General features: G+C 42.3%; 1 long non-coding RNA gene across 1 annotated transcript; it reads right to left on the bottom strand.

Annotated features, from left to right (window-relative positions):
* Positions 1–3,815: 3,815 nt before the first annotated feature.
* On the bottom strand, positions 3,816–19,975 carry LOC127059216 (uncharacterized). Its single transcript, XR_007776828.1, has 4 exons — positions 19,834–19,975; positions 14,488–14,616; positions 6,852–7,034; positions 3,816–4,095 (listed from the first exon to the last, which is right to left on the bottom strand). It is a non-coding gene; the product is annotated as an uncharacterized LOC127059216 (long non-coding RNA).
* Positions 19,976–23,366: the final 3,391 nt, after the last annotated feature.

The raw sequence follows: 23,366 nt of genomic DNA on the forward strand, positions 1-23,366 counted from the left end.
GATAAGAACATGAGAAACTTTGGAAAGCAGAAAAAGGGTTACCTTGATTAATGACTAAAGCTGTGTTAATAGTGGATTTTTAGTCTCCTAGCCAAACCAAAGAAGCACTGGGGGAAGGGAAACAACCCAATGTAACTGGAAGTAGCACTTGCATAAAGCCAGAAGTTACATCAGGGACAGAAGAGAAATTCAGGTAGCTGGGAAACTTCCTCATATTTTCATATTTGGTCGTTCTCTTCTGGTTTCTTCCCAATTTTTTTGTGGCATGAAGGATTCAGTCATAACAGATGTATGCAAGGACAAGGTGAAACTACTTTCTGGAGAGGGAAATCCTGCCAGGAAATGTAGAAGCTTCTCTTCCTCTAGAAGCTGCAGCCTGTTTCTCTACCAAATATCCTACTCAATGTTGGGCTGAGCTGTGCCTGTGTGTTGTTCCAGACAAGGCATGCTGCAGCCTGCATTCTGCCTAGTGAAGGTGCTAAAAGGAAATCTTTTGGAAGGTGTTATTTAGGACACAAAGAAGTGAGGAAGAGTTAAGGTGGTCTCGTTAATTTTGTCTCTTCTGTGCAATCCACCACACTTTAAAAGGATGCGTGTGTAGGCATGTCCCAGGTTATCTATCCTCTTGCATGGAAATGTGTACATATAAAAATTTAAATGTGACCAGCTTGACCGCTTTAGACTCCTCTAAGGCTGTAGAGTTACTCTAACCACTTACTTTTAAGTATTTTTTTATCTTTAATTTTAAGTAGCATGATCTAAATTCTCTTATTGACTAGACACTTGAATGAAACATTATATTTTTCAGTATAATATTACCCAGAAGTTGCTAGATAAGCCTGGTAGGTATGATGGCTGCAGCCATGAAAAGCAGTAATTTCTTTAGAGGAAATTTGGTTATAGAATGTTTGTAGTTTAACACAAACGATGCTCAGCATGCTGCCATGAGATACCTGTGGAGTCTGGTGTTTGAGGTGATACCACCTATCACAGGTCAGCTTCGGGTCTGAGCAGATCAGGTGTGTAGTACAGTGATGGGACATAAAGTCTGAAGAAGAATTTCTGTGTTACAGGTGCTCTAGTCCCTCCCTGACTGTGCTTTATGCATGATTTTACTGTCTGCTGCATTTCTCATCCTTGCTCATCCTTCTGTCATTCAGTGTTACTTTTCAAGTTATCTTTTTTCCTTTGATTATGCTGCAGGGTATATTAGCATCTCCTTTTATTTGTCTCTGTCCTATAATTCTTGTCCTGAGGTTTTGTGTTTTGGTGTAATTTGCCCCACATGAGCTAGGCTTCATTTGCTAGATGTCACTGCTGAAGGAGATGAAATTGCAGAAATACCACGACGCTCCTTTTTGAGCCACAAGTATCTTCAAGTGCCTGGCTTTTTATGGCAAACTGTTTATTAGCTAATTATTAACGCAGTGTTTTTGAATTAAAAAAATAATTTAAATTAAAGTGGACATAGATTTTCTAAGCTTTAGAAAGCTGCATCCATTATCCTTACATAAAATCATCTGTACTTAAGGGGGCCTGTGTTAAGGATGCCTTGCTTGTGTCCAGTTCAGCCACTGAAGCCTAAGAACCTTCCATTTAATACGTGTACTCTTTAAAATGCCATGTGCATCCCTTGACCTGTGCCTGTTGCAGACCCCACCACCCTACAGCCTGCTCTTTGTTCTGTGGCGTCCCTATCACCACCTTTTGCAGGTTTGAAATCCCTTGAGAGAAAACTGCCCCATGTCAGAGTTTTAATTGATTTTTAAATCAGTCTCTTGATGTGCGCAAGCTAACCGCTGATTCTCCAGGCAAAGGACCTGATGGTTATCACTGGCTCAGTTATCTATCAGTGAGACTGCATTGGTTAAGCGAAGTTGATTTTGATTCTTAGGCCTAGAGAAACAAAGATAATTGTACCTTGTAGCAGCCTGTTGATCATAATGCTCAGAGACTTGTCTAGTTTCAAAAATCCGTTCTGGACTGTAATTCCCTCAAGATGCTGCAGTGACAGAGACCAAGGGATTGAATCTGTCTGGAAGTGCTGAAGAGCACAGAGCTCTACAAATAATACTGATGTGTCTTCATCCCCAAATAATTCACAAGAGAGCTGAAGTGCCAAAGGGGTGTTTAAATACCTGATATTCTGGGATGTTTAATAACTAATCTTATTGTTCTGTGAATGGTTTTCGAGGTGTTTTGGGAGCTTTGAAAATTGTTGCCCTCCAAGCCTAGAGGTACTTGTGTTGGAGGGGTCTTGGCTGAGCCCTGCAATCATCTATTCTCAGTATTTCCCCACCTCTTCCAAAAACTGACATCTCCTCACAGGCCTTTGAATCCTGTGTGGAAGAACCCAATGGGCTCCATGAAATGTGATTTAGTTTTATTTGTGTTTGGGCACTTTGCATCCCAGGTTGCCTGGGACAGCTGTGTGTGTGGAGCTTCCTTCCAGCAGGAAGGGCTCGAAGCCTGCTATTTGTCCTAGCATGAATAATAATAATAACAATAAACTTAAATAATATATAGGTGTCAGCATTTTTTATAAACCAAGGTACAGTTGTCTGATATGGTTTCATATAAAGAGCACTCACAAAACATTCAGTAGGGGAGACTAATAGACTTTTATTGCTCTGCAAGGAGGGAACGTAAAATCACAGAAGTTTTGAAATGCTTAAAAATAACTGAACTAAAGTGAAGCTCAGCATTTATTTAGCTTCAGACTAAAAAAATCAAAAATCCCCCAACCCTGCAATGTCTTCTGAGTTTTCTGTGAATTCAAAATAGAGTAGTAACTCTGGAAATATCTTGCAGTGGCAACAGAAAATGAAGTTAAAATGTTATATGGAGGGAACTTGTCTCATCAGAGCAATGGGAGTGAAATTTAGAATCAAGTAAATGCTTTCATCTCTTCAAGTAATTTGAATAATGTATAGCCCCCTGAATTAATGGGCAGGAAGTCAATCAAATTATTCTCTTAGCTTTATAAACCTCAGAAAGCCATGGCTTGGGTGGATAAAGAATGTCAGCAGAGCTTGAGTGGCATTTAGCACTAGACAATTAATTTGGAAATGGGTGTTTAAAGGGCAGTAAATTTACTGCGTGCAACACAGTTCACTTTCCTGAAGCAGGTTTGTCTCTTAGGAAGAGTTGTAAAACTGAAGTAGTGAGTAGTAGTAGAACTGCTTGGGCCTCCCCTGTGATGCCATTTGGGATCTGCTGGTATTTTATGGTCCTGTCTGCTGGTTGAGACATTCTTCACTTTGATCACTTGCTGAGGTGCAGCAGCAGTTTAATAGAGACGTAGGGTTTACGTGTCATTTCACAAGCACTGAGGCTCCTGGAGATACATGGTGCTATTTGGACTCCCAGAATGGTTGGTTATTAACTGTAATTATTTAATGAATGAAGTGGTAGTCACCTGAAAGTCCTGAAATGGAGGTTGATCAACACTGTTGTAATGGTGGACAAGAAAGTGAACGCAGTTTAAGGTCAGTGAGCTGTAGATCTTGTAGATAATAGGCCACTGAAATTTGGCTCCTTTGCTTATCTCCTGCAATAAGATTTTAATTTTCTGATGCCCTTTTGTCATGTATGATAATATCTGGAAAAAAGGACTCAGATGTGGCCTGACTGGTAAAGCAGTGCTACTGATTTCTTCTGTCAAGGGTATGTTTCTGGCAACCTGAGACATTTGAGTAACTTTCAGTATCAGAATAACTTTTGCTTCTCCAGTAACTTTTTTTATATCATGCACTAATATTCATAAAACCTCTAAAGAAAATTTTGTTTTTTTGGTTTTTTTTCCCCAGGAGTAATTTCAGGTAGCGATGAATGTTAGCTTATTAAATGTTAGCCTTCAGAACTGTTTATAGGTGAACTGCTTGGTCACCAAGTCCTTGTCAAAGTACGATCTTCTGGATTCCAACAGTAGCAACAAGAGACATTCAGGCTCTTTGTAACCAAGTTGCATGTAGTGGTTTGTCAAGCAAACCAGCAGATAAATTTCTTTTGAAGCTGTGTTCAAAATGGATGTTACTCTGAAATGCCAGGGAAGATCTCCGTGAATTTGAAGTCTCTTGAAGAAATACCTGGGCACTGTGAATACAAGAGAATAGCTCCCTAAATGTCAGCTAGGTGGGAGGAAAATCCATTTTGCTGTATTCACCAGAATGGTGGTGGCCAAGCTGGAAAAAGTCTGTCTTGAAGCATGCAGTTGCTCTTCCATAGTGAAACTAAATGCATGCATGGGACACTTGGTTGCATGACACTGCATCATACACTGAGATGTGCCTCCCCTCTATTAGGTCTCATTTTCCCTCCTTATGGAAGTAAAAACCATTACACTGGAATTTACCAGTAGAGTTACCAAAGTCTAATTTGGTCTGGTGTTAATTTTGTATTTTTAAATTAGACTGTTTTTTAAAATAGAGTTGTTGCGTTTTGGGAGACTGTCTGGAGCAAAACAAGGTTGAATTGACTTCATGTAATGGACTGGCTTGAAAAACAAATTAATTGGGTTTTTTAAGAAAACACTGTTATGCTTTGGCTGGAGTTGCATCAACACACGTTGTAAACTCAGCAGCACTTCTGAACAAAGCACAGAAGTAAATGTTTTCTTAGCTCTAACAATCATTGAGGCCATCTTTGGTTGTCACATTCCCTGTTCATATATTATTTTTATGCTCCCAGCATACAGAAACAGCAGCTAGGGAAAGTTTTTATTTTGCATTTGACAAGTTGCATTTTGCTATTTTTCAACTTGCCTTTTTCCCTCTTGCTGTGAGGAATTATGTCTGGGGCTTAGAAACTGTAACTGTTGTGTAGATACGTTTAGAATTTCAACTTTATCTCTGCAACTTCTGTATTGCTGTCATTTTATTGTTTAGGTATTGGTTCCACTTCAGTTTAAATCCCTTACTTGGGGGCTTTACAGCTTGTGTAGTTTCTAATCAAATTTTAGATGAGAATATATTTTTTTAAAAATTGAGATTACAAAGTTGTTTACTTACTCCAGGAGAAGCAATTTAAGGAAAAAGAAAAAGGTAGTTATTAAAAACAAAAATTAATTAAACTTGGCAGTTACTTGCTTCTTCCTTCCAAAGTACCTGAAATTAATGCTTAAAACTCAATGTTGAAAATTAATAACTTGATAGACACTGTATGCTTTGCTATCTTTCCAGTTGGTTGTATTGGATCAGCTTTTCTCTACCTCAGAACTGGGCTGTGATTCAAACTGCATCACAACACAGGAAAAATGCAGGGATACAGCTGTTTCATCTAGTTTTGGTTATTTATTACACTGGAAAATTTGTTCAGACCTTATCTAAGGCACCATAATTAGACCTGAGCAGCAGAACTTTTGAATTGCCCCATTCATGGCTGCACGGAAATGATTATGGAAAATGGGGGAAAGAGCAGGATTCTGCTGCAGGTTGGACTGCAGACTAGTGTAGAGAGGACAGGAAAACAATGTAAAGATACAGAGGAATATTCAAGGGGGTGTTTATGTGCTATACATATTTAATATAGGGATTATCACAGCTGGACTGCTAGGCTTCAGAGGAGAACATTTGCACAGACTGATGGTGCCGCTTATGGTTTGGTCACTCTGCAGCGCTCACTACAGATGTGCTTGCTGCTTTTTGTCCTCTGCAGCTCCGTGCAAGGCTTAAAGCAGTGTGGAAATCAAGCCAAGCTTTGTTTAAAGATTGGGAAGGTGCTCTCCAGGCCACAGGTGGGCCTGATATGTTGCAGCAGGCAGAGGGAGGAGGAAGGGGTTGGACAGCTTCTGCGCTGCGTAGGTGCTCCTTGAGCGTGTACTTACGTAACCTTCCCAAAAAATCAGGCCCCAACAGCTCCAGAGAAACCTGGCTCGTTGGACTGCACGTATGCCACCTGAATTCAGAGGAGCCATTATCTGCAATCTGGCACCTCTTGCAGGGCAATTATGAGAGCGATGGTAAAAGGCGGTGCTGCTGCCTGGAGCCCCGTGACCTGGGATGGGGCTGCACAAGGTGGAAGGGCTCATGGTCCCCTCCAGCCTTGTAGAAGCCTTTTCTTCCTGGGAGAGAAAAGACCTCAATCTGTCTGGGGATCTCCTACAGCTGTTTGTTGTTTGGTCCGTAGACTCTATTTATCAGACCTGCCAGACCTTTTTCCCAAATGCTCTTAGCAGAAGGTAGACACATAAGAGAGTGTCCTCTCTTTCCAATCTGCAGCACCCAGAGCCAGATCTGCAGGTGATGTGGGTCTTTCTGGCTGGAGCGGGTGCCTGAGAACATTGCTAAACTGCCTTGGGGCCAGGCACCTTGCTCTGTTGACTTCAGTGAGGATTACATGCTTTACCTGCTCAGGTGCTTTGAAAGAGACATCTGACATTTCTGAATGTCTAATCAGCTTGGAAAATCCTGATTCCCTCTTTTAATCTTTAGCTTCTCAGTATTCCAACGGTCTGGAAATTCTAATTGTTCTGAATATACTCCAGGCTTGCTAAACACACAGTGACTCTTCTTGTGCTGGTTATACATAAGTCCTTACAGAGTGGTGGCACTGCCCTTTGTCATAAACCATAAGCACAAATAGTTTCTGTAAGAGCCCTACATGTCTTCTGTAGTTCCCATCTCTTCCACAAACTGTAGAAAATATATCAATGTAAATGAATGATATCACCTCAATCCCATCAGCTTTAAGATGGCCCCTGGGGCTGCAATCTCCATTTTGCAATTACTTTTGCTTTTGTTTGCTCTTAGAGAGCTTCTAACTTCTGAACTACCCATCCTTCTGCTTTTCTCATCTTACTTGTTAACCTTTGGCCTACTGCTTTCAATACCATATTCCAAGAATTTACTTACTTGAGTAATTTTAAGTGGTCCATTTGAGCACAATTGGCTTCCCAGTTGCCTCTTGATTTCAAATCATGTGAGCCATAATTAAAATTTTCCTGAAGCAGGCTGGACTTTGCTTGATGCTTGTACTGAACTGCTTTTCCTTCATTCGAATGTTGTTCCTTATTTGCTTTTTCTTCAGTGCTATAACTTCAATATATTATAGAATTGAAAATTGTTAATTTGATTTAAAAGGAGAACAAAATTTTCAGTCTGTACATAAAAACCCCCATATTTGATTCTACATAAAAACCCCAAATCACAAAAAAAATAAAGCCTCAGAAGAGCAACTTTTCTGTGAAAAATCTTGTGCTGAATTTTATAAGTTGAGAAGTTTGGCCCAATCTTTGCTTCTTATTTAAAGATAACCCCCCTGCCCCTGCAAGTAATTACTGGAAATCTCTGTGGAAATTTTACACAAAATGGGCTTTTATTATCCGAGTCCTCGTATTGCTTGCTGTAGGTTTCCTCTTTACCTCTGGCAAAGTTTGGTCAGTTGCTCAACTTAGTTTGCTCAGCTGGAGAGAGCTGCTCCTTTGGGTGCCTTCTCACTCCCTACTCTGATTTTACCATTCTGATATTTATTAACCATAGATATTTTCTTTATACTGTGGCCACATCTATGTAAATCCCTCAGCAGTCTGGTCTTGCTAATGTTTCACATCAGGAGGTTATACTGGCTCACATGCTGTGTTTTGTAGGGGAGGGGTAGGCAAATCCATGTATGTGTTGTTATTTGGGATTTTTTTTTCCCCTGTTGTAGTTACAGCTTTCCATTTTCATTTAAAAATCTCAAAGCACCCACTACCCTTGCAGGATGCTACTGTTTCCTCTCCTATTTATTTTGAGTTTAGAAGACTTATAAAAACAAATTCTCTATGGAGTGTAAAAAATGATCTGATTTTTTTTCCTGTTGACACTGATAACAAAGTCAATGTCAACAGGGAGAGAAAACAAAACCTCGTGGAAACATGGCTGCCAAAAGTCAGGGTGGAGGCTTTCCCTGAAGTTTAAATGAGCAACTCTAGCAGCCAAAGGACTGTAAAAGTGTAAGGTTGGATGTAAGCAAAGTTGAATGAAGATGCACCAGAAGGTAGATTTTTGTGCTGGCAAAATGCCTGGAACTTTTGAGGGATATTGAGAAATAGCCCAAGGCCCCAAACCTTGTGGCTTTCAAGGTTTGCTCCTCTCTGCCTTATACCATTTGTTTGTCTTTAATTTTTTAGGAAAGACTTTCAAGTAAAGTTCTGACTTGAGACCAGTACTTCTGGAAAGGTTAACTTAGCCATGAGGTTTGTTTGTTCAGCTTGGGGTGGTTTGCCAGCATGGGTGCTTTGTTTTATTTTTATTTTCTTTTTCCTCTTGGGGAAGCGATGTTATATCTTTGTCTAGTCATCCTTACTGTGTATATATGAATGCATTTCCCTTTTCTTCTGTGCTTCCCAGCCCAAAGCAGGCTTTTAGCTTCATGTCCTTGCAAAAGGCCCGGGTGGTGTTCCACTGTGGATGGAGGTGAAACCTGGTAGAGCAGAGGGTAGGAATTTTTTCTCTTCCCCCCACCCCCACCATATTTTTGGTTTCTTTTTCCTCCTGTCCTGCCTGGACTTGAAATGTGAGGTGGGAAGAGAAGCAACTGCCCTGGCTGCTGGGCTGCACGGGGGCTTTACTGCCATGTGCTCTGGTTCAGTGACGCCAAGAGAGATTCTGCAGCCAGCACGCTTGGTCTTGGTCTGGTGCCTATGTTACTCTGCTGCTGTGCTTTGTGGAGACCTAAAAGGAATTGCAGGATTTTGGCATTGGGCAGAATGTGTTGGAATGGTGTTTTCAGCAATTTAAGACATGGGTTATTGTTTGGGTTGGTTTTTTCTTTTCCTTAATTGGCCTCTCAAAAGTGATTAAAGTTCAGGCTTGGGGAGGACATGGGAGAGCAGCACAGTGTGCATTAACATGCTTTATCTGCACGTGTGAAAATACCCTTTTGTACAAAGGGTTGCTCCTTGTTTCCCACATTTGTGGGGAAAAAAAGGTGTGAAATTTGGAGCATGTTCCAGGAAAAAACAGTTGGCTCCTTTTACCTCAGGGCAACGCAAGGCTGGCCCCTTGCCATGCTTTGGACCCTTTGCTCCCGTTTGCAGAGTGAGGCCAAAGCTCCAAGAGAAGGAGGGTGAGAGGGCTGGAGGAAGGAAGGCAGGGCAGGCAGCTGCACAACAAGGAGGCCACTGAGCTGGGCACAGGGCTGTGACCTGCAGGGGCTGCACACCGAGCTGAGCACAGAGCAGCCAGGAGCGCTCCTCGAAGCTCCTGCCCCGCCGCGCTGGGTGTGCAGGCGTTTTGAAAGAGGCAGGCTTGGGCATGCATGGAAGCCTCTTCCACATTTTATGGTCGGTGCAGCTTGCAAGGAGAAGCTGTCATTTTTTCTCAGGGTGTGTAGAACCAGTTTTGCTGGTCCAGTGCGCGCTGCAGCGGGGGAGCTGAGGGCTGTCGTGAAAGGGGCTGTGACAGACCTGCTCTTGGTGCTCCTGATCTTGGGGAAGGGTACAGACACGGAGCTGGGAGCCTGTGCTGACTGTCCTGGCCATCTGCAGAAACACCTGTTTTTCTCGGAGGTCTGTCACCGTGCAGTGTTGCAGGGTTATCAGCCACTCACCAAGCATTGTTTCAGGCAGTGATCATGGAGCTATAAGCCAAGCGTGTCTTCCTTTAGGAAGACTTTTAATTTTGCTTTTATTTTTCTTCCATTTATGTTGTCAAATTTGGTACTTCCAATATCCCTTCTTCTCCAGCAAATTTCTCAGGGTGGTACTGCCAATTTTCTGGATTTTTATTGTGCCCTGGGGCATTTAGCGTGGTGTTTAATTTTTTTTTTCTTGACTTGCAAGGTGGCAGCATCTTCTGAATTTGGGAATTTTGAGTTGCACAAAATATAATTCTAATTCTGGTGATGAATTGCTTTAATTTACCAGTGCAAAAAATATTTATGAATAAATTTCAGTTTTCACTCTTGTTTCTCCTAAATCTTTTCTTTGACTGAGTCACTTGTAGTTACCTAAAATAATTGGCATTGGAAGTGCTGCAGTAGTCACTGCAAAAGCCACTTTCAAAATAATTACATCAGAAACTAGTCAAGTTGTGTAATCTCCTCCTCACTGCGATGTTGTGTGGGCAATGCTGGTGGATTCTCTGGGCTCTGCTTTTTCAGACGTTTTCCTTTGTGGTGGTTCTGTGCATGCCAATGCACAAAGGAAACCTGCACAGGATTCTGTCCTGCAAATTGTCACCCTCTGAAATGAGCATGGAACTACTTAGGGCCTTGCTTTTGACAAGCCTTCTCTTGCAAATGATTTTCACTTACCCAGTCTTCCTCAAAAAAAAAAAAAAAAAGGGAGAGAAGAAAAAGGTTTTGGAAGCTCAGGACTTCAGTGTGGTTTAGTAAAGTCTAGATATCAGGTTTGGTTTAGTAAGGGTGCTGGCCACACAACTTCTGGGAAACAGTTTCTTCACCCCTCTACTATCCACATCCTCTTTTCACTCCCTTCTATTATTGCAAGTGTGCCAGGTTTGCCAAGAGGAGTTAATAGATATAGACTCAACCCCGAAACTAAAGGGGGTGGCGGGAACTACCTTAGCTTGATTCATAAGTAGATCGTTTTCAGCATTGCACTGTCAACAGCACCTGTCCTGTTGTTTTGGTTTGGTTTTTTTTTTTTTTTTAAGTTAGCATTTTTTAGGATTGTTAAAAATGTTTGAAGACTTTGTGATAAGTTTTTTTTTGGTTTTGTGGGCTTTTAAATTTTGTTATTTTTGGGGTATTTTATAAGAAATGGAGGTGTGTCTGGAGCTAGTGGAAGAAGCAGTCCAGATTCAGGACAAAAGCTGCAATGTTGTGTTCTGCTTAAATTCAGTATCTTTTGGCTAGAAAATCTAAGCATGTCAAAATTCTTAATTCTAAAATTCTCATGAAATGGACTGAATCTTTGTGGAAGATAGAAAAATGCATTTCCCAGCTCCGCAGAGAAAAAGGCTGTTTCATTGACATTTGCTGGGGAAAAAAAAAAAATTGTCTGACAGGAGTGTTCTGTGAATGTTTGTGTGTGAGAAGCATAGAGCATCCCTGCTCATGCATGTACAGTTGCACAAATGTGTGCCTGCAGGTTTGTATCCTTTATCACAGAACTCAGTAACTAATAGTTTAGCCTGAGTGTTTCACAACTTTTGTGCGGCTCTGTAGATCCACCTGAAAGGTACAGCAGGAACAGCTTGAGAGGCATATGTGGGTTTATTCCCTCTCACTACCTCTGTTCTCATCAGGCATATTTCTACCAGTCAATTGGACTTTGCATGGTAAGGATGCCATTAAAATAGAGTAAAATCAATGAAAGAACCAAGTGGGTTTTTTTTCCCTACAAACATTGCACTGAAAAAATCTGTTTCTGCAGCAAAGTGATGAGACAAACACTGCCCAGTACTGATGGGTTCTTTAAAACCATCAGAAGGCAAGAAACACAATTATTTTTCTCTCACAATTCATTTTCTCCAGATAACCACGTTTCACAACAGTGTGCAGCCCCCCCTGGAGCCCCCAGGCTGTGCTCCTGGTTTCAGTCACAAGTGCACGCAGGGGCTGTGGGAGGGGTGACAACACGGGTCCGAGCGGTGTGTTTGACAATACCTCTGTATCAGCACAACCATGGGCCGTGCTGCAGGTTTTACCTTATCAATGTTTGATAAGGTTTGAGGATAGGTTGGGGCTTCCAGGGTTATCCCCCGGGGTGGCGTGGCTCTGCTGGGCTGTGGCACCAACTGCAATTGTGTTGCTGCGTTGTCCTGTCCCTGTGCCACTGCCCATGCCTCTGCCAGAGTCGCTTCCACAGCACGATTCCTGCAGGAGCGCTGTCCTGGCACTGTGGACAAATATCCCTGTTGTGGCTGAGGGACATGTGCCAGGACCTGTGCAGCAATAACTGCTTCTGCCCCTTCTCTCATTAAGGTGGTTTGGACTCCGGCACAACCGGGGCCTTAAGCACAGTGAAAAATCTGCGTTAACAGCCAGACCCATAGCTTGGTGTGGGGCTCCTGGAGAGCCACCTCTGGAAGGCAGGAGCAGTGTCCATGGGCTGAGCATTGTGTCAGCCTTGGGGCTCTCCAGAGGAGACCAGCACTGCTGGGACATGTTCGAGATGACAGCATGCCCCCAGGTGAACAGGAATGCTGAAATCGCATGGTTGTCCTTCTCTTCCTGTTAGCCTGTGCAACAGGGCTGAAAATGCATTTTTCACATGTATTTTCTGCTTAAGAGTGGGAGGCAGCATAAATAAACTTGCAATTCGGTCTCACCTCTGTGCAAAACTGAAAAATATCAGCCAGTTAGGTGGTTTAAAGCACATTAATATTTAATTCCTACTCTAAGGATAGGCCAGTAGGGGAAGCCGGAAAAAGTTTACCATATTCTTATTATTTTTGCCTGTGGGCAAAAGTCCAACAAATCTTTCACGAGAGAGATAATTACGTGAGGACGGTGCGGAGACGTGTGTTGTAGCACACGTGAATGCTGACCTGGCTGCTCCCAGCAGCCAGCAGGGCTGCTGTGATGCTCAGAATTACATTTCCTTCTGGGAGACTGCAGGAGAAAGAGCTGAGGGATTGGGGTGGAAGCAGGAGGGGCTTGCTCAATTGCAAAACCTCAGTTTTTTACCTTGTTGAGCATTCAGGGAAACAAGGGATGCTGATGAGGGATTAGAGACCAGTTTGGAGTCTGAGCATCTTCCTTCCCCCTCTGTGCCAGAGCTTGCTATTGCAAAAGACCTGATGGGAGGTGATGATACAATTTGTGGTCAGATAAGGGTGTGCATATTTATGTAGGCTGTAGGAGGTGGGAGAAGGAGTCCCTGTGCAGGAAATGTAATGTTTTTTGAAGAAACATGCCTCTTGACCACTCTAGTTGGCCTTTTCGTTGCAGCTCTATTTTTAATGTTCACTAAGGGATTCCATGTGGATGGAGTTTTTCCTTAATTTTTTTTATTTCCCCCCCCCCCCCTTTTTTTTTCTTTCTTTCTTGGAGGGGGCACAATGGTGGGAGAATGAGGCCTTGACAATGTTTATGGTAGTTTTGTGATCAAAGCTGAAAAATGGGCGGTGATGTCAGGGAGCTTCTAGCTAAGCTGCTAGCTAATATAGTCTGGCTATATGGAGAGATGTGAGGGGAAAAAAGGCAGATACAAAAAACAATAGGGTGCAAAAATGTCTGTCTTTTCTTTAACGGGTACTTTTTTTTTTTTTTTAAATATTTGATTGTGGATAAGCAATAGGCATGCCTACCTGTAACTCCAGAAACACATTTTGGATTGCTTAAATTGCAGCAAAGGGGTATGTTTTATATGTAAAACTTGTGCATGTGTATTTTTTTGTGTGTGCATGCCCCTTTTATTTCATTCAAAAGAAAGGTCTGTGAGGACTTGAAAAAGAGGAGGATACTGTCTCTTTATGAATACTAATAAGGAAATCAAGGGGGACAATGGCACTTCAAGTTTCATCTTTCTATTTCCTAGAGGCGCAAACTCTGCAAGTTGTCACCTTGGTGTATTCAGTGCCTCTTGAAGCACTAGACTCCTCCAGAGAGAATGTCAGCCCCAGCCCTGGGCAGTTTTGACAAACAGAGTATATATTGATACATGATAAAGTATGCTAGAAATCACCCCAGCGCTAAAGGCTACTATAGTTTTAATATCATCATTTGAATTAACAAGCATTCTGTGGAGAAATAATGAGCTTTCATTATTCAGAACATCATCCTTACCCCGGGAACTCAGAAACCATTAGCTCTTGAGAACTTAATGAAAAGATGATAAAGAATGTTTTAGATAAAAGTTTGAACGGGTGCACTTGGTAACTAAGGTAAAATATTAATGTTTCTCCCAATGATGAATTGCTGTTGCTAAACTTGTGCTTGCCGAGGAGATGGAGGGGCACGTAGGTGTTCCTGTGGGCAGGGGATGGGATGGAGGGCTGTGACCCACTGCCAGCATGCCTCATGCCACTGCCTGCATCCTTTGTTGAAAGGGATGGGAGAAGAGAGAAAGTTGGGCATTCAAATCTCCCCATCCTCCCCAGCAGCTATTTTCCTACCATGGGACTGAAGCTAAAATCCTTTGCTGTTTCTTTCTTGTAGGAATTCCTCCCCAATTTTTTTTTAAATTTATTTAACATGATAGGCAATGCAGTACAGCCAAAAGGGAGTGGGAAGGAGTGTAAGGAACAAAATGACGCAGTGCAAAAAATGGAGTCCTGAAGCTGCTGACCTGAGGCTCATTTTGGGCAGATCTGAGGCGCTCAGGCTCAGCGTGGTTGCCACTTGCTGAAATTCCATATGGGTGGCTTGCTACATGTCTGCAATAAAAACCCCCGGTGCAATAAACAAAGAAAAAAAAATATATAAAAGTTTAAATTTTATTGGGTGTAAAGCTCTTAAAGAGCTGCTGTTCACAAAGAGTATAAAGATTGCTGAGTCTCAGTGTATGTACCCCTACTAAAATGTGTTAGTCCTGCTGTTTTCTTTCTTTAACTGTAGCAATTTGCTTTCTTGCTGTTCTATAATCCTTGCACTTACCAGCATGGAGGGCTTGCAGCTTGTTTCCACCTGTGGGCAGTTGGGAGAGGCTGTCTGTCCTTCCAAGGCAGGTGGAGAAGTGCTAGGAGACCCCTGAGGTTGGTATTGCTGTGGAAGGGTTCGTTCTCGCTGAACAACGTGAGCGGGGGGAGAAGAAGGAAAACAAATGGGAATAAACTATCACATAAACAGTCTTAAGTCACAGTGTTTGCTGCTAACAGATGCATTTAGGTAAATGCTGTTACCTCAAGAGGTGTTATCTTCTGGGGATCCTTATCATAATTTTGTTTTAAATCTGAACAGCTGTTGTTTAACTACCACAGACCACAATTTATCTACAGCTTGAGGCCATAAAGGTACCTTTATTACACTCTCTTTCTTTTTTTTTCTTCCATTTGATTTAATTTCAGTGTGTCTGACACCAAAATGCTATATACAATTTGCATATTACAATATGCACTATTGCAGATTCCATACACTGCTAAATGGGAAAATCGGAGCAGAATGGTAAATGGGGAAAGCTTGCAATGACAAATAAAAGAGGGAGATGAGCTCCCATGTTTCATTTACATGTAAAATATTCTGACAATTGTTGTTTCCCCAAGAACAAAGAGCTGGTTTTTCTAGGGTGACTGGTTTATGATGGCTGCAAGAAAAAAAAAAAAAAAAAGGATGTTTTTTTTGGCACTGGAACAGAAGCATGCTTATCTGAATTGAGCCCTGAGGCTTGCCATATATTTGGAATAAAACTTAAGTCTTACTTAAGAAACCAACAAATGTGGAAGCATGAACCATAGTGTACTAATACTGAAAATCACCTCTCTCTGGACACAATACTGGAAAGGACTTAAGGGAAAGATAATTTTGTTCTGAGTCACCTGGTCTATTTTAGGTGATCTCTGAAGCTTATTATGGGGCACAGGGACGGAGAAGTGTTGCAGGTGTGGCATAGTGTGCAGCGTACATGGGAAATTGTGGTTTTGTGGGGGATTCTTCTAGCATGTGCATCTCAGATGACCCAGGTGGTATCTTCCAGCCCTTGGTTGTTGCTTCCTGTCCTGCCCAGTAATCTGTGCCTCTAGACCCAAATTTCTCACTGCCCTGCTGCAGAAAAGGTGCACAGCTCTCTCTGTGCTTCCCTTTTCCCTGAGGAGGCAGGAGGTCTTTGCCTTCAGAGTTGTCGGTCTGGCAGCACAAAAACTATGGTAAGAAGTCTCCCAAATTTAGAGTTTTACGTAAGAATTTGACTTTGAATAACCCTTAACACTTAGCCCAAACCTACAGAGTTCTGCTTTGTTAATTTTTATTTGGAATAAATAGTAATAATCACACCTCAATTATATGTATAGAGGCTTGATGACAGAGAGAACATCTCACCACTTTTGCTTCCATTTCCTCCATCCTAGCTGTGAATGTGAAAGCTCTATGTGTCTTTGAGAGCAGGTGGATGCTGTTGAACTGTTTTCCTTAGTGCAGAATACATTAATCTGTTGGCACTCATCAAAAAAAGTGTACCGTAACCCAGCTTCTAATTGACCTTTCACATTCCAGCATCCATCACATAACATGAGATGGTTTAGCTTGGCTTTTCAAGGACAGTGTGGAGAAAAAACACCTTGTAGAGGAGAATTGAGTTGGGGTGTATGTGACCTCTAAAAACCTGTCCTTTGATGGCACTTGTGGATGCTGTTGGTGATCAAACTGTGCTGTGATCCCATCTGCCAAAAATTTCTTTTTGTCTCTGAAATCTATCCTGGCCAATTTAATCTGTCAGTTGAAGTTTCCCCGTTTGTGTCCTTTAGGTATTGCACAGAGCTCAGTGTCTTGCACACGAACAGTAGTGGGTTTTATTGAAGTACGTGCAGGTATGAACCGGCAGCTAATGTCTCTTGTATAATATTGCTCCTGAAAGAACAACTCCACAAAGAATACTGTCTAGAATTACAGGGCAAGAGCAAGTCAACAGTTAATTGGCTGTGCTGTAATTACTTCTAGATGCATAATGTGCAATACTTATAGGACTTGTAGAAGTGGCATACAAATTTCACAGTGGTCTCTTGGTACTTTATCATGTGTGGAGGATTTTGGTAGTCTCTGTAGATCTTGGGATTAATGGTACAGTTATAATTTATTCCTGCTCTGCTGTTTTAAATAGTGTGGCTTTTTTTTTATTTTCCTCTTTAAAAAAAAAATAAATTAAGTCTGTCTTTAATTGTCTCAAAGGCTAGACTGAAAAATAGGACAGATGCTGTTCAAAGGCTCTGTCATTCTTTTCTAGGATGGAAGTAATTCCACTTGCTTTTTGTTTGCCTGGAGTGGCTCACACTTCTGCCGGTGTGTGGCAACCGCATGTCATGTGCTGTGGTACCACAGCCCAGACCTCACAAAGGTCCAGATGAATATGGACAGTGAGACAGATGTAGTTTTTGAATATCTGGAACCTGATTTTCTCCATCTTTAACCTCAGGGTTCATAAGATGTAATTTCACTGAACATATGGAATGACTATTTTAGTCATATTGGGCAAAGGTCTGAAACGTCCAAGAGCTTTGTGTGTGGGAATATGAATGAGATCTCTAGAAACAAGGCCAGGCAACAGTAAATTCTTGACCTGGCTATGTCTCATGGTTTCAACAGTCCCCAGAGCTGTGGCTCTTTGGATGTTATCCAAGCCTCTGAAGTCAACCATAATCTTTCCCGCTGCAGCCGTGAAGAGGCTCTGCAATTTGGTGGCACAGCAAGCACATTTCAGGGCTGCTGAAATCACACTTGAGAAGCCAGCTCGGAGGGACTTGTGTGCACGTGAGGTTTGTATGTGCTTGGTTCACTCATCTCAAGTGATGTGGATACAAAAGTCAAAGTGAAGCTCTATAACATGGACTTTGGAATTCCCAAAATGTCATTTGTATTTTACCTTATTAAATATGGAAATTGTGTCAAAGGTAAATGTCAAGGGGCTATAAAATTACCCTTCTTATCTCCTGTACGTTTATCAGTTGATAAATGGAAAGAAGCTGCTGCCAAAATAACTGTGAATGAATAATTTATAAATGACTGATGCATCGTGTATGTTGTTTCAGGCAGAAAACAGTAGGACATCAATAATCAAAAGAAGTTGGATTAATTTAGCAGTATTTTGCTGTTAATTTTTTTATCTAAATGCTGCAGTCTGGACCTTTGTTATGAGGTCCTTCTCTTTGTCACTAAGGACTGATCTACAGATCACTGAAATCAATAGAGTCAGCTGTTTACTTCAGCAGGCTGTGAATCAAATCTATAATATGCATATATAGCTTTTTCCCCCTGCTTTTATTGTGCTCTGAATTTGAATTTCTTTAATGCTATGTGTCTTAGCGTGGAATTTGGTTCACGTGTTTCTTCCCTACCCACTTTCCTGTGGGCTGAATGTCCCAGACAAGAAATTTGGAGAACTTGATGGAACAAGAATGGGGGAAAGGTGACTGCAAAAAAAAAAAAAATTGCATGTCTTCTCCTATCTTTCAGTTTCTTTGTTTTTATTCATACAGGGAAAACTGATTTCTTGAAACTTAGATTTCTATGTAAGGTAGACTTTTTTCCAGCATGTATTTTTCTCATGCCTTCTCCTAAATACAGAACATTTAGGAGATTTTTATCACTGACCATTGTGAATAAGGTTAAGCGCTGAAGAGGTGAACTAGATTCTTTCTTTCTTTCTGTTCTTTTTCATGTGATTTAAATATGGCCCGTTTTGCCCATCACATGACAGAGCTGCCAGAGATTGCCTCAAGCTAGTTTATGGCTTTAACTAAAGGTCATCTTAGGGGGGGGAAAAAAAATCCCATGGAGCAGGGGGAGGAGAAGAATATATTTAAAAAAATACATTAAAATGGATTTTAAGCATTTGTTCTGAAGAATACAAGGGAAAAAGAGAAGCTGCCATTATATTGCAATGAGTCAGGAGAAAAAAAAATAAAGCCACCACAACCAATAATAATAAAAAACTCCCTCTGTGTAGCACAGCGCCTCACGATAGAAGGGTGCACAAAGCAACTGCCTGGATTTTGTTCTACAGCTTTCTCTACCTGACCTAGATATCTGGCTAGCATTTCACCACTGCAGAAAATGCCCTAGTGCAAAACTCCTACCCCACTGGCTGCTAATAAGAGCAATTCTCACATCCGCAGCCCTGCATCCATCCTCACCATGTAATTGGTCTGGCTCTCCCAGCTAGCTGCCTCTCCTCCTGTAGGCCCACACTGGGAAGAGAAATCCCAGACCTCCTGAAGGCTAAGGGGCTCCAAAACTGTGCTATGTTATCAACAGCTACATGGTTAGCTAACTGCTGTGACTAAATGGAGATTGGGAAGCACTGCAGGCAAGGGATGAAAAGTGATGCCCTCCCATAGCACAATGCTGATATGCAGAATTGGCCAAAACAACAAAACTTCACAGACAGTGCAGCAGAAGGCATTGGCTCTCTTGTTTGGGCATTTTATTACCTGGAGCTAAATGTGCAGAGAAGGGAGATAATGAAGTACTTGACTAATTCAGTGTGATCCAGCTGGCTAAGCCAGAGGGGCTGTAGAGCAGGGAAAGCTACAGAACTCACTGCTAGCCATTTTCCCTTGATACCTGTGAAGCCAAAACAAAGGAGTGCAGAGATCAAAAAGCAGAGCAATATCAATATCGGGAAAGGGGAGGGGGACAACAAAAGGGGAGGAGAAATCTCCAAGATTGCCCCCCCATCCTTTCTCCCTTCTGTGCTTTATTTAGTAGTGGGGGGGAGGGGAAGGTTATTTTCATTTGCCTCATGCTAACTTCTAATCTATTTGAGAAATTCACCAACCACCCAAATGTTTAGTGCCCCGTGTGTCACAATACTCAATGCCAGCCTAATTTTTTAAATTTTATCTACTGTTTGTGCTTGGGGCAAAAAAAAAAAAGACAGGTTTTGTAATGCAGGCACGTGCAATGGTAGTGTGTTCAAAACCCCATATTCCTCCCCTTTTCCACAGCTTAAAAGGCTAGATAAACTATATGATTCTTATCCAGAGGGAAATTAGAAAATGTAAAGTGTGTAAATCCCTCTCCCCAGCTCCTAGGCATTGGTTGGTTTTTGCTGCTGCATGTGGGTTTTCTTTTTTCCTCCGACAACCCAGCTATTTAAGCACGCTAGGCACATTGCTTGCTCCATCTCTTCCCTATCTCTGTCTTCTCCCCACTATCTGCCTATGGAGTACAATGCCATTCCAGCTGCCCTAACAAGCTGTTGCCCAAAATAGAGTGTAGCACTTGTAAAAATGCTGGTAGTCAGTGAAAGGCAGTTACCATATTTTATTAAAGATAGAAAGCCAAACTTCATACCTGGTGTAACGTAGGTGCAATACCGTGAAAGGAAAAGGAGAAATAGTCACCTCCAGCAGGGCTGAATTGAGCTCGTGGTGCTCTCATCATGGCTGCCAGGGAGTGAATCACTGCTGACCAGTCTACCTGCTGTTCATACATTCTTTTTTTTGATTCTTTTTTTAATTTGAAGGCAGGCAGATACTATGCATCTTTCAGAGATGAGCATCACAAACAAGCTTTGCAGGGAAGGCAACCACAGCAGACTGCCAATGCTCTTCCAGTGCCAATTACAGTGATGGTTTAGCTGTAAAAGCAGATTCACTAAAATAGGATCAGAGCCAAGGCGTTTGTGATTTGGAAGCTTGTGCTAACTTTTGATAGTTATCATCAGGGGCAGCTGATGTGACATCACCCTGCAACTCTGACTCATATTTTTAATGGACCACATGCCTTTGCATGATAATTTTGCTGCTGGAGTTAGCTTGGCATTATTTCAAGAGACAGAAACACCAGCAACAAAATCGGAAGTTGTGTTGAGAGTTTGCAGTTGTCATGGAAATCTGGGGTAGTTGCTGGTGCTTACCACCCTTCTGAAATGGAAGTCCAGGTTTGCTTCCTTCAGCCTGGAAGCTAACAAAAAGGACTAGAGGTAGCTGCTCTCTGACAATGTGGATTTGGAGATACAGGAAGCTCCTTTTAGGGTTATGTATAATTTTTTTCAGAAACATGATTTGCTAAAAAAATACTTTCAGCATTGGAAAAATCCACCTTTCTTGCCCAGATTTTTTTTTTTAATCCATATGGTGGTGTTGTGACTGTAATAGGTCTGGAGAACACCTTGCAAAGGGCAGTCTTGGGTGTTAGTAGTGAAGGCGCAAATGTGAAGTGCTGGCTTTTGCTAAGCCTCTGCTGTTGTGGTACAGTTGGGATTTCACTGATGTATTGGACCCCTTTTGAATGGGAGCAGCTCTCCATGAGAGAACATGGGGGTTACAAGATGGTGTGTGTTGTAACTCAGCAATTCCACGTGATGCAGATTAGCAGGTGCTCATAAATAACTCATGAGTTCAGAGAGTCATTACAACCTGACCTGGCCACCTCCAATATCAATACATCTATCAATAACAGTGATGAAAATTATTAAGACAAAGCCTCTTAAGGCACTACTGGATTTAGTAGTGTGGGGAGAACAGGAATGTACTTGTCCCTGGAGAAACAATAACCTAGAGCTATGCTGTGTTTAAGAGAAAAAAAAAGGAATAAAACTTTGTGCTCCTGCTGGGACCTGGGTGCGATGCTGTCTGAAGTCTACATATGTGTGCATCCCATCTCTGCCATAACCTAGCTTTTATTAAGGCTTTTTTTTTTTTCCTTTCCAAATGCAGTTTTGGCATAGGCTGTTACAATGCAAATCACAAACTCAAGGCTGGTGAATGGTCTAGAGATTAAATCATATGAGGAGGAGCTGAAGGAGCAGGGTGCTTAAACTGGAGAAAAGGAGGCTGGGGGGGCAACCTTATTGCTCTCTACAAATGCCTGAAAGGAGGTTGTAGCCAGGTGGGGGTCAGGCTCTCCTCCAGGCAGCCAGGACAGGATGACAGGACACAGACCCAAGCCACAGCAAGGGAGGTTCAGGTTGGAGGTCAGGAAGAGCTTTTGCCCTGAAAGTGTGGTTAAACATTGGAATGGGCTGGTCATGGAGATGGTGGGGTCACCATTCCTGGAAGTGTTAAAGAAATGACTGAATGTGGCAGTTAGAGCTGTGGTTTAGTTGGCGTGGTGGTGATCAGTCAAAGGTCGGACTTGATTGTCTTAGAGGTCTTTTCCAACCTTAATGATTCTGTGATTTTAATAAGGATTAAAAGCCAGAACACAGTGGCTGGAATTGTTTGACATTCAAGAGATGGAGTTAAAGCTTTCTTTACTGTCCCTTGGAAGCTCAGTGGGTCCCAGCATATACAGCTTGCTGGAAGTTCTCTTTCAGAGCTGTGGCTCCCAGCTCCCTGTAAACATTGTGCATCTCTTTCACTGTTGCAGGAAAATGCACTAGGCTTCTGCCAGAATGGAAATCTGTTGAGGATGATGCCATGTTTATTATAAGGAAACAAGCATGGCTCCTGTTAGCCTTGCTTGCTCTTCTGAGTGAGACTTCCCTCGGACAGTGTGAACCAGCAGCACGTTTCTGCTTGGCACCCAGGGAGGCAGTGGGACACCAGAAGGGAACTGCTGGCCACAGTGGCCGTGTGTGCCTGGGTCACCTGAGGACTTGCAGGGGTCAGGCAGACATCAGTTGGATAAAATCTGTGTGCCCTGCCTTGTGCCTCTAAATGTTACACTCATGTTTAAATAACTCACAGGTCAGTTGTTTTTCTATTTTGAGCGCATGGCAAACCAGGCGGAGGCAGCTTGTAAAACGAGTGACTAATTTCCAGTTTTTTTTTCCTTTCCACTCCCTCTGCAGCCTCTCTCCCTGAAGGTGGTCATGGGGCAGCCCTCCCATTGGGGTGAGGGGAGATCAGCAAGCTGGGAAAACAGAAAATCATCCTTTTTGCCTGTAAAAGTCTTGGTGGAAGCTGTATTTCTACATGGGTTATATTTTGGGGTTCTGGGATGCAGGGGGATGTTTTCCCTAGTACCCACAAGCTGGTGGAAGACTTCTGCATCTTTTGTCCAGGGAAGCTTTCTGGAAGGGGTGTTGGTGCCGTGGGTCCCAGTGAGCTGTCTCCCATGGCTCCCAGCGAGGAGAGGGACAGATTGGGGAGGGAAGGCAGACAGCATGTCTGTGTGCAGGATCTTTGCTCACTTTGCTGCTTGTGCCAAAAAAAAACCAACCTGCAAAGTTTTTTTTTCTGGTGGTGGCAGAGTGCCTGAGGGGCAGTGGGACATCCCTGCTTTGGGAGAGGGCTCCAGCTGTAGCTCTGCAGCAGCAGGGAAAAGGAGGGGGAGCAGGGGGAGAGAGCACTAGGGCAAATTCCTAGGAGCATGTGCACTGGTTTAGACCTTTCCTCCCTTCACTGCAACCTCTGTCTTCCAGCCATGGCTGCCTGCTTGCACTAATTACTCCTCACTCCCTAGATGCATTCATTTCAAGCTACCTTTAGGGTTTAGAGTGCAGAAACCGACTGACCAAAGTTGAAGGCAATTAACAAACAGGTTATTCTAAATTAACAGCTTCTTTTAACCAGCTGTCCAGAACTGCTTTGTTTTTCTACAGCAAAATTAGCAAGGCAATGCACCTCAGTGAAAAGATGGATTGGGATTTCTTTTGTTATTGTACTGCCTTTTGCTTTCTTCCTTTTTTTTTTTCCTCTTTTAAACTTGTGCCAATTCAATACTAAGCACTTCCAGCTTGGATTTAAAAGGAGTGTTGAAATATACTGATTGCCTAAATGAATTGTAAATGGCATAGGATGTTGAGAAAGACCAGTCCTTTTACTTCCATTGGCTATCTTGCACTACATCAAGATGGGTTTGCTTTTGAATGCCATATTGAGATGCCAATGCTTTCTTCAGGCATTGATTTTTATTTTTTTTCTGTCTTGCCTTCCCTC

This window comes from Serinus canaria, chromosome 2, assembly GCF_022539315.1.
Source record: "Serinus canaria isolate serCan28SL12 chromosome 2, serCan2020, whole genome shotgun sequence".
Taxonomy (NCBI): Eukaryota; Metazoa; Chordata; class Aves; order Passeriformes; family Fringillidae; genus Serinus; species Serinus canaria.